An 11,185-nucleotide genomic window follows, 5' to 3' on the forward strand; every position below is an offset into this window, starting at 1 on the left:
TAGTTAGGAAATAATCGTTATCTATTAAATTAATAGTCTCAAATAGTCAACTCAAGCCCTAGAGTAAAACATTGACTTTTTGACCTTAAAATCATTAAAAATCAACACTTCAAATCCTTTTGACAAATCTGAAAATTTAAATTGAATCCCATAATTTATTTTGACATTAAATTATGTAAATCGATTGCCTAATAGGTCGAGGTTAATACCCTAACAATAATTAAGCATAAAAATCATGTTTTGGTCATAAAAATCGACACTTTAATCAATTAATGAATCTGAAAATACATTTAATTAAATTCATCCTTATGAAATCAAATATGAAAATCATCACAATATGGTGTTCATAACCGTTCCCAGCAATATGATAATTAAAGATCAATAACAATACTATAATAATTTAAAATCAATAATAATAATATAATAATTTGGATATAAACTTGAAAAAGAGATAAAAATATACGAAGTATACGGAATAACAATGGCACACAAACACACGTGGCCGTGTGTTGGGTGCGAGCAAGGGAGGCAACAAGCAGCAGGGGCACAACAACGCAGCACCAACACGCAGCAGGGGTGCTCGTGTGTGGGGCGGGTGAGCGACAAGGGGCGAGGGTGTGCGGGCTGGCTGGGCGCGGCACACTCGGCAACAACAACGAGCAACGCAGCAACAACACACGAGGTGCGCGCTGTGCGACGGGCTGCGAGGGGCGAGGCAAGAGAGGGAGTGAGGGTGTGATCAGTTCGTGCGCGAGAGGCAGCAACAACACGACGAGCAGCGAGGCTCATGTGCGCGGGCAAGGGACGGACGAAGAGAGAGAGAGCAAAAGAGAGGAGAAAGAGTATTAATGAATATTTGTGGGGGATTTTCAATGCAAGGGTTTGTATTTATAGTTACCTAGTTCCTAGTGGGCTAGGTTTTAGGAACTTAATTGGGCTTGGAGTTTGGGCTAGCTTTTAATTGAATGCTTTAATATTAGTTGGGTTTGCCAACGGAATTGGGTTAAAATCAATTCAAACTGTCTGAAAAATGGCCCAATAAATTCCCGATAATAAATAATAAATTTATTTAAAACATTCTGGGCTTTATAAAAATATTAAATATTTTATTTAAATAAAAATACATTTAAATTAACATTAAATGTAATTTAATTTCTGAAAATCCCAAAAGTACTTTATAAATATAATAAAATATATTTATAATTTCAGAAAAATATGAGGTATTACACAAAACTTCTGTTGTAGAATTCCAAATTCAATTTTCAAATCAAACTCAAGTTTCAAAATTCAATGTTCAAACTACAAAAATCCTTGTCTATCATTACTCTCAAATACCAATTCCAAAAACAAATCCAATGGGTTGAAATTCCCTTGAAATATTCCTAGTTCTATTGCCTGGTTAAAAATCCCTAGAAATAATACAAAATTCAACTTCCTTTCCAACGGGTTGAAAATCCCTAGAAATAATACAAAATTCAATTTCATTTTTAACGATTTGAAAATCCCTAGAAATAATACAAAATTCAATTACATTTCTAATGGGTTGAAAATCCCTAGAAATAATACAAAATTCCAAAAACATTTCCAATGGCTAGAAAATCCCTTGAAATAAGAACAAAACCTTTGGGTTGAAAATCACTAGAAATAATACAAAATTCCACATTTCCAATGGGTTGAAAATCCCTAGAAATAATTCCAAAACCTTTGGGTTGAAAATCCCTAGAAATAGTACAAAATCAAAAGGGTTGAAACTCCCTTGAAATAATCCAAACCCCTTTTCTAATTCAAAAAACATTTCCAATGGGTTGAAAATCCCTAGAAATAATACAAAATTCAAAAACATTCCTATTGGGTTGAAATTCCCCTAAAATATTCCGAATTCTATCTTGGGTTGAAAGTCCCTATAAATAATGCAAATTCAATTTCCAAATCCAATGGGTTAAAAATCCCCTAAAATATTCCAAATTCTATCCCGGGTTGAAATCCCCTGAAATAATACAAATTCAATTTTAAAATTCAATCCCGGGTTGAAAGTCCCTTGAAATAATTCAAATTCAATTTCCAAATCCAATGTCGGGTTGAAATTCCCTTTAAAAGTCCTAATGCCGGGTTGAAATCCCCTTAAAATACTTCAAGTTCCAAGCCGGGTTGAAATCCCTTTGAATATTCGAAGTCCTAATGCCGGGTTGAAATTCCTTTTAAATATTCCAAGTGCTTATTCAAAAGAAGGTAATCTCCACAAAAGAATGAAGCTCCTTTTCAAATATTTCCAACGGGTCGTAAATCCCGATACAAGTACAAATTCTAATACAAAGTCTCAATAGGTTGAAATTTCTCTGAAATATTTCCAATGGTTTGCAAATCCCAATATAAAGTACCAAAATCCAAAATACCGAGTCTTCGGAGTGGCACTTAGAGTCAAGTCTAGGTCTCATTCATCTGCATGCATATCATATCATGTGTCGCGAAGTCTAAGTTCTAAATCCAAGTCATGTGTCTCATAGGTGCTCGGACTCATTCTCTCAGAATACAATTCAAGATGACGTCATTAGCAGCCGCTATATATCGCCGAGCTCTATGACCGCATTGATGAAGCCGAAGCTCGGATAAGGGCTCTCGAAGACAATCAAAAACTCTTTTCAATGATTCTCATACCCCTGTGAGCTATCTCAACAACATGGAACCTACACTTGACCCTGTGCAATCTAATGTGGCAAATGAAGATTCGGAGTCTGGGTTCATTACTAGGTTTCCTTAAGAGGATATATGTGGAATATGGGATAGTGACGACGAAGATGTATACCATTGCCCCCCTATCGAGAACATCTCTGATGATGAATGTCAAGAAATTGTGAACGCCGATTGGTACTTGGGCACAAAGGTAGAAAACAGTTTTCAGGTCATGACTCAATCCGGCATAATTCAAGAACCAGTCAACAGGGTTGTCCCAACAACTAATATCCCTCCATTCATTGAGGAGAATCCCCTGATCAAGCAATTGAAGCGTACAAAAGCGGAAGTTAACATTTGGCAGCTCATAACGTCCTCCGTCGAGGATCACACTACCTTGATTAATGCTCTAGTCAAATTGAACATCACCCCGAGGTTACCCCTGATGAATTGGTAGGGTTGGTAGAAAATTTAGAACATGGGATTACTTTCACAGATGAAGACCTTCCACCTAAGGGGGCGAGCCACCATAAGGCACTCTATCTGACTGTTGAATACAAAGACAAAATCATCCCTATGACTCTAGTGGACAATGGATCGACCATCAATGTGTGTCCACTTCACACTGCTGAAAATTTGGGTTTCACTCCAAGTGACTTTTCTAGTTCCTCCTAGGGAGTTCTGATAACACTCTTCGGGAAGCATTGGGACCCCTCACCCTTCTACTACGAACAGGCCCAATTGAGCGCAAAGTGATCTTTCAAGTGCTCAACATTAAAGCAAGTTTCAATCTCCTTCTAGGTAGACCCTGGATCCATTATCTCAAGGCTGTGCCTTCTTCACTCCATCATAAAGTTCAAATGAAATTCAAGGGGAATATCATCACCCTGGATGCATCCCATCCAAGGACCAAGATAGCTGACAAAGCCCTGATACTGATAGAGCATGATTACAATGATGAAGACCTTTTGGGGTTCAGTGTCGAGGTAGGAGCCATCGAGTCCGAAATGAACCCCATGGAAAGGCATATAATGATAAAACGTGGACGCTTCTTGGGCACCACTCTACTACCACCTATCGAGTCTCATTTCAAGACTTCGGGACAGACCAATTGCTTTAGTCTGGGTTACAAGCCAACTAAGCACGACGGCAAACAACAAGAGGCTAAGCTAAGGGCCCGTCCAGCTGATAACGATCAATTAAAGCTACACCCCCACCGGTGCACTCTCAATGAGCAATTCATGATGGAAGGAGAAGATGACTAGTACTTCGACTTTCCGGAACCTTTCTATGTGTAGGGGGTATTTTTCGCCCTTCCTTGGCACATTTGTATTTCCCCTACGGAAGGCTTTAGAACTTTTGTATATTTTTGGATTTCGAAGGAGTCCCCACCAAACATTTTTTAGGGTCCCGTTTGGAAAGACCAAGATTTACTCTATGTTGGATAAGGCATTGAATCTTAGAAACGGATGGGTGAGATCCGGGCAAGGGAACGAGATGCTTATTCCACGAGCTTTAGAAATTATATTCTAATGCATGGCACAAAACATTTTCGAATAACCCTAGTCATGACACTATGTGGGTTTGCATTTAGTACTTGAACAAATAGAATTTCTACTTTGTATTATAACCACTTCGCTTTGAAGTTAATTTAAGGGAACCTAAGACCGGTTTGTCCAAGAAATTATCTTTGTTAAGCGTGGTGTAACCTTGCATTTGGTTGTATTTAGCATGTGAGGTGATGAAAGCAATAAAAAAGTAAAGCAACATCACAATAGAAAATAAATGCGTAATTAGTAAAAATACATCACCACCTAGAAAAGGACTAGATGGAAAACCACATTGCCTAGAAGGACTAGGCAAGTAAAGTTGCATAAATAGTAAGTGCGGAATTGAAAGGTGCAATATGTAAAGGCGTTATTGAAATTGCGATATTGAAGTGCATAATTGAAAGGCGTTATTGAAATTGCGATATTGAAGTGCATAATTGAAAGATGCGATATTGAAATTGAACTATTGTATTTGAGATCCGAACGCCAAACGACTTCTTAAGAATAAGTGCATCCGACACAGATTCAAGTCTAAAAATCTCAACTTTAGTACAAGTTGCTCATCCTAAAGTGTCTTAGATTTTGGACATAGAAATTGAACTTGAAATGTTGAATCTTAAATATTGAACTTAGGAGTCTTGAATCTAAAAGATTAGACCTTTTAATGTTGAAAAGGCTTCATCTTTGATATGCTCCATATATTGAGATGATTCTAGTTTAGGGAAGTGATTACAAACAACCCTAAACATCATTGAATCTTGAAACTTGTACTTGAATATTGAAATGAGGAGTCTTGAATCTAAAAGACTAGACCTTTTAATGTTTAAAAGGTTTCATCTTTGATGTGCTCCTATTTTGAAGTGGTTCTAGTTTAAGGAAGTGATTACAAACAACCTTAAACATCATTGAACCTTGAAACTTGAACTTGAATTTTGAAAAGTGGAGTTTTAAATCTCAAAGATTAGACCATTAAACATTAGAAAGGCTCACCTTTGATTACTCCATGTTTTGAAAATGATTCTAGTTTAAGGAAGTGATTACAAACAACCTTAAACATCATTGAATCTTGAAACTTTGTATTTGTATCATAGAAAGTGTTGTTTTTGTAAAAATATGTGATTGTTGTAAATGACACTTTTAAGAATAAAAGTGCCAACTTTACTAATCATTTTGAAAGACAAATTATGGAAACATAGTAGATTAGGATTGGGATTCGGAATTACCTAGGTAGGTTTAGGTTAGAATTCCTCATGGAGCTCCCAATTGCTTGAATATTTGAAGTTTGTATGGGATTTTTGAAGAGTTTGTATTTTGATGTTGAGAGGCAATTTTGTATTACGACGTTCTGTTTTTCAATTGCTGCCCTAAAGTGCTAGAAATTAGGGGTTTAAATAGGAAAATGAGAGGCTGTACGCCAGCTGACAGCTGCGTCCAGCGCATCAGCTGCGCCAGGCGCCGCTGACGTGGCACGGAAGATGCCAAGCAAGGACGATGATGTCGTCCTTGCATTTGGCTTGTAGTGGGGGTACCTTTGTACGAATTGTACGTTTTTGGCACGTAGCTTTTCTTGGGAATTAAGGAAGTTTGCGACTAAAAACTTGCCGTTTCGGTTTTTTGAATTCGGTTTTACGGGACGAAGTCTAGCTTGCTCGGTTTTGTGGGTCGGCTCCCGAATTTGGATTTCTTAGTGTCATTTTTAAGGGAAAAGGCCTTGTAAAACCAATGGAGTGGTCCATTGGGTGAGATTGTACTTGGATTTTGAAATTGACTTTCGGAAATTGAATTTTGTACCGAGTTTCGGAATGGGAACGGTCTCGGGAATTGGACTATGGATCTTGGAGTTTGGAATATGTTTTAGCAACCGGGACTTCCGCACGGAGTTGTTCCAACCACCTAGCAAGGAAAATGGTGTCGTCATCATCCCAATGGGGAGACACGATTTAGGTGTCTACAGAAGACCCCACTTTGACTGAGCGTCCGGTTAGGAAAGCGCAAGTCAAAGTTTTTGACTCGGGACGGAGAACGGTCGAGATGTTCTGCAATAAGACCATTCTTTGTACGTCGGTACCTGCACATGACAAGCGTTAGAAAGAAGGATATAGTCTACCTCCGTGCGGTTGTGACGACTCTGATTTGTACTTGTATTTCTTTTCCGCCTTTGGTTTAGGACGGAGCTTGACATCGAAAATTTTGAATCTTGAATTCTTGAATTTTGAATTTTTGAATACCCGGAGTTGATCCGCTGGGGATATGCTTCACTGGGGAGAAGAGCTTTTTATTGGCTCTTAAAATTTTGAAATTTCGGCTGACTTTCATGGAGTTTGGGTCCGTTTGGAGTCGAACGCCTGAATTCTTGTATTTTTCGGACTTTTTATTCTTGAGATATCTATCTGTTGGCGTTTGGAGACACAGGTATATACCCGTAATTTCGGAGGATAGCATGATTTAAATGTTTGAGGCCTGGTGCAGAAAATCGTAGCAGCAAAGAACGTGCAATCAGCACGGAGGACCTCGCGCTAAAGATTTCGCGCATGCAGCGCCTTGGCTCCCAACGCGCTTCCCGGAGTTTGGCGCAGGGGTTGGCTATAAATGCCCCCTTTGCCGTGCCATTTTGAAGAGAAAACAATCTCATTTTCTTGCTTTTTCTCTCTCAAAGGTCGACTACTCTCCCTTGATCTTGTTGTTCTTGCCTTGTCCATGTGAGTATTTCATGCTTTGTTTATGAAATAATCTCTAGGATTGCATGTAGCTTTGATTTTTGTACATTGAAATGCTTGTTGATATGATGCTTGTATGATAGTAGGCTTCTTGAATCTTGTAGAAAATTGTTTGGTATCCACTTGAACTTGAACTGCTGGAACTTGTAGAATTTTGAACTTTTGTAGAATCTTGAACTTTGAATTTTTTGGAACTTGTAGAATTTCGAACTTTTCCTTGAACTTTGTACTTGATATTTGTAGATAGTGATTTCACTGGTGACCTTGTCTGGTCTCGCGGGAGAGTAGGCTAGGATGCCCAGATGTTGGCGTAGAACTTGTATTCCTGCTTCGGCATGGATAGCCTAGGCGTTGGTGTAGAACTTGAATACCTGCTTCGGCATGGATAGCCTAGGCATTGGTGTAGAACTTGAATAAATGCTTCGGCATGGATAGCCTAGGCGTTGGTGTAGAACTTATATGTTGAAGTAGAGGTCCCTGGCTGAACTTGTATTGCCACTGGGGATTTTTAGAACCTTGACTTTTGTACGGGCTAGTATAAGATAGCCCCCAATCTTGAATGTTGATATTTTTGTATTTCGAATGACTTAGTATGCCTCGTCACACCCGGAGAAAGCTTGCTGAATGTTCGGCTGTTCGAGCTGCTAGGGAGGATGCTTCGGATGACGAAGCGGCCGCGACGAATGTGCCGGAGCCAGGCATGGTACCGCGAAGAGTCCCTACCTTTGACGGCAATGGTTGGCGGTCTTTTGATCTTTCGTTTTGACCAGAGTTTCATTTGTCCCAGTGGCCTCGCGCTGGTTTGGTGAGTCTTGTACCGTGCTTTGAATTTGTCTTTTGAACTTGTACAGGTTTTGAATTGATCCTGCTCATTTGTAGGCCGACGGGGAGCCGTTGCGCACATTTTGTTCTCTGAAGGATCTTTACGATGTTTTCCCGGCTGTCTATGAAAACGCGGAGGCTCGAGCGATCTGGTTGCAGACGGGCCTGGTTGATTTCTGGCATGCTTTGGGAGATGCTCAAGAGAAGACGGGCATCAAAGCCCGACTACAGGCCCTGCTGGAGCGGTGGTGGGATACCACCAACACTTTTCATATGGTATGGGGGGAGATCACCATTACCCCTTTCGAGTTTTCCATGATTACAGGCCTCCCCTTTTTTGAGAGGAACGTGACTTTCAATTCTGAGATGACATGGATTCAAACGGTGTCAGGGAGTTGATTGGCCCTGTTGTTGACTTGATGACGGATGACACCCATGCTCCTGTGACGGTGATCATGGCTGGGATCCGCAGTGCGGACATATCTGCGGAGTAGAGGGTTTGGCTCTTCCTCTTGGCTCTTGTGAGTAGAGTGATGGCCCCGTGCAGGAGTAGCCAGGTGCTGATTGGCTTCCTGGGGGCTTTGAGTGACTTGAGGGTTGTTTCAGTCCTCAAGTGGGGTGGTCTGGCATACAGCCACCTTTTGTATGAAATAAAGAACGACTCCGGGACTTCACCGGAGAGCATGGCGAGTGTTGCTGCTTTGTGGAGCGTGCTGGAGGTATTTGAGACTCCTCATACTTTATATTTTGTACTTTTATGTTTGTATCTTGAATCTTGTACACATAGGATTTGCCCGATGCTTTTTGAAGATCTGGATGTACGAGCGTTTTCCGTCTTTGGCGTCGGCTCGTACTAGGGTTGCGGCTTACCCGTATGCTGCCTCTTGGGTAGGAGCGGTGCGCAGGAGGGTGTCTTTTGGTGACCTTCCGCAGAGCTTTGCGGGTTTTTTCTTGTTGAGCAGGTATGCCTTTGTACTATTCTGGTTTTTTTGTATCTATTGCATTTGTATACTTGTGTGAGTTGTTTGTTCTGTAGGTGGTTTGGCGTCCCTTTGCTGGTGCAATTATACCTGCTTCGGTCATGGAGGCCCACTTCTTGTCTGAACGACGGGTCTTGCTCCCGGGGGTGTATCGCCATATGTGGTACTTAGGGGAGCGAGTGTCCCTTTAACATAGTACGAGGGGCAGGCTTGTCCTTAAGGACTCACCGGAGACCATGCTGGCAAGGATTGAAGATGTTGTCCGGCTCTATTTGGATGCCATGGAGGCTGAGGGCGATGCCGTTTGTCTCCCTTGGGAGAATTTTGTAGATAGGAAAGGCAGTCATGAGGGCCTTTTGGCGAGACTTGCTCCACCTGTATGTACTGCCAGTGAGCTTTTGAATTTGTATCTTGTACTCTTGTATTCTTGAATTCTTGTATTCTTGTATTCTTGTATTCTCGTATTCTTATATTCTTATATTCTTGTATTTTTTATCATTTTATGAATGTGTGTAGGAGGAGGAGGTCGACCCCGAGGATATTCCCTATGCTGATAGGGACGTCTGCTATGTTGACTCGGACGGAGAGCAGGTGGAGGTGACTGTTCCTATAGCTTCTCCTCCACATCGGAGGTCGTACGATGCTGTACCGGAGCATTATGCAGCTGTAAGTACCGTTGTATTTTCTCGGAGTTGATTGTAACCTTGTATCTGGAAATTGATTTTGAATCTTGTATGCAGGCGCCTCGGGCGAGAGTGCGTCGCTGGATGCTTGTAGTTGATTCCCTGAAGAGGCAGTGTGCAAATCTGTCCAAGAAGCTTACTGGCCGGGATAGAGAGGTGCATTCATTGGCTGTGAAATTTTTGTATTCTGGACAGACTCTGGACTTGAACATAAGAAACTAATCATAGAGATAGTTCTCGAGGTACTCCCAAACATCCACATCGCCATCATCGTCATTGACAAGGTTGCATCCACAAACTTTTGAGGCTTAATTCCAGACTTGATTCCATGTACTGTATGGAAATGCAGCAAAGCGACTCTTGCACTGAGCATTGAGGCATAGGAGAAACATCCTCACTATCTTCCCTTCTGGTAGCTCAGGTTGAATTTCACGAGCAGAGGCGCTCCACCTATAGTAATATTCTTGGACACACTCATCCTTATCTTGGCGCAGGGCCGGTGCATGCTTGACAGAAGTGCTATTGTAGCTGGAGCCCTTGAGTGTGAGACAGGCAAGGCCATCTAACAGCTCCTCAAACCAAGATTCCCCGAATAGGAGATCGAAACTAGCCGGTATATCGACGACTAGGAACTCAGCATTGTTGTAGTAAGTCTCGAAGGAGAAAATCAAATCGAGGACGCCAGGATCTTGTATGTGATGCCATGGAATTTGACGGTCCGCTCTGCGGTCAGCATCAGGTTGTACTCAAAGAAGCCCAAAGCTTTCAAGGTCGCTAGGGGAAAAATGTTTTCTTGGATGTCAGTGGTTACCCTGGGTTCGGGGATCACCCAATCTTGAGCCCGTGGAATGAGATGGTAGAAGCTCGGAATGATCAGCTCGAAGCTTGGCTTGTACATTATGGAGATTAGGTTGCATGGGAAGTGCTCCTATTCATCCTCATAATCGTAGGAGATAGCTTGTACCGAGGGTGATTTTTTTGCTCCAGGACGTAAGGGCAGAGTCTTGTTGTCCACCATATTCTTGATTAGATGTTTAAGTTTGAAGCAGTTTTCGATGTCATGCCCGTTCCCCTGGTGGAACTTGCAATAGGCCTTGGGGTCCGAGCTTTTGGACCTCTTGTCAGTTGGGGGATCCGAGGTTGGACAAATAGGAGTGATGACTTGCTTCTCAACTAGTCTGTTAAAGGTGTCGCTATAGGACATCCCAAGGTTGGTAAAGACCCTTTGAGGCCTGCTCTGGAAATCGCGTTGATTAGCATTATTCTTGAAGTTGCTTTATTTTGGACCCTGAGGAGCTTCTGAAGCGTTGACCTCCTGGACCTTATGTGTTGCTTCAACCTTCTTACCCTTCCACTTCTCAGCTTGTGGAGTTGGTGGCACGGGTGCTTTCATGAGGTTATCTTCTATATCAACCCCGATATCATATGTTCTCTTGAAACTCTCCAGGCCCAGGTACTTCATGTTAGTGTTGTACTTTGGAAGGAGCCCAACAATGAAAATCTTGACCAGTTCTCTCTCGGAGGGCCGAGTAACCATTTGTGATGCCATTTCTCTCCACCAGTTGAGGTAGTTAGTGAAGCCTTCTTGGGGTCCTTGCCTGAGAACCTCTGATTCTCGAAGAGTGGTTTGAAGTTGAATGTTGGGTTGATACTCCTCCATGAATGCTTGAGCTACTGCTTCCCAAGTGCTAGTTTGATGTTCCTTGAGGGAGTAGTACCATTTCTGATAGACTGGTTCCAAGGACATAGGGAACACCACAGGG

Source organism: Spinacia oleracea, chromosome 3, assembly GCF_020520425.1.
Source record: "Spinacia oleracea cultivar Varoflay chromosome 3, BTI_SOV_V1, whole genome shotgun sequence".
NCBI classification, from domain to species: Eukaryota; Viridiplantae; Streptophyta; class Magnoliopsida; order Caryophyllales; family Amaranthaceae; genus Spinacia; species Spinacia oleracea.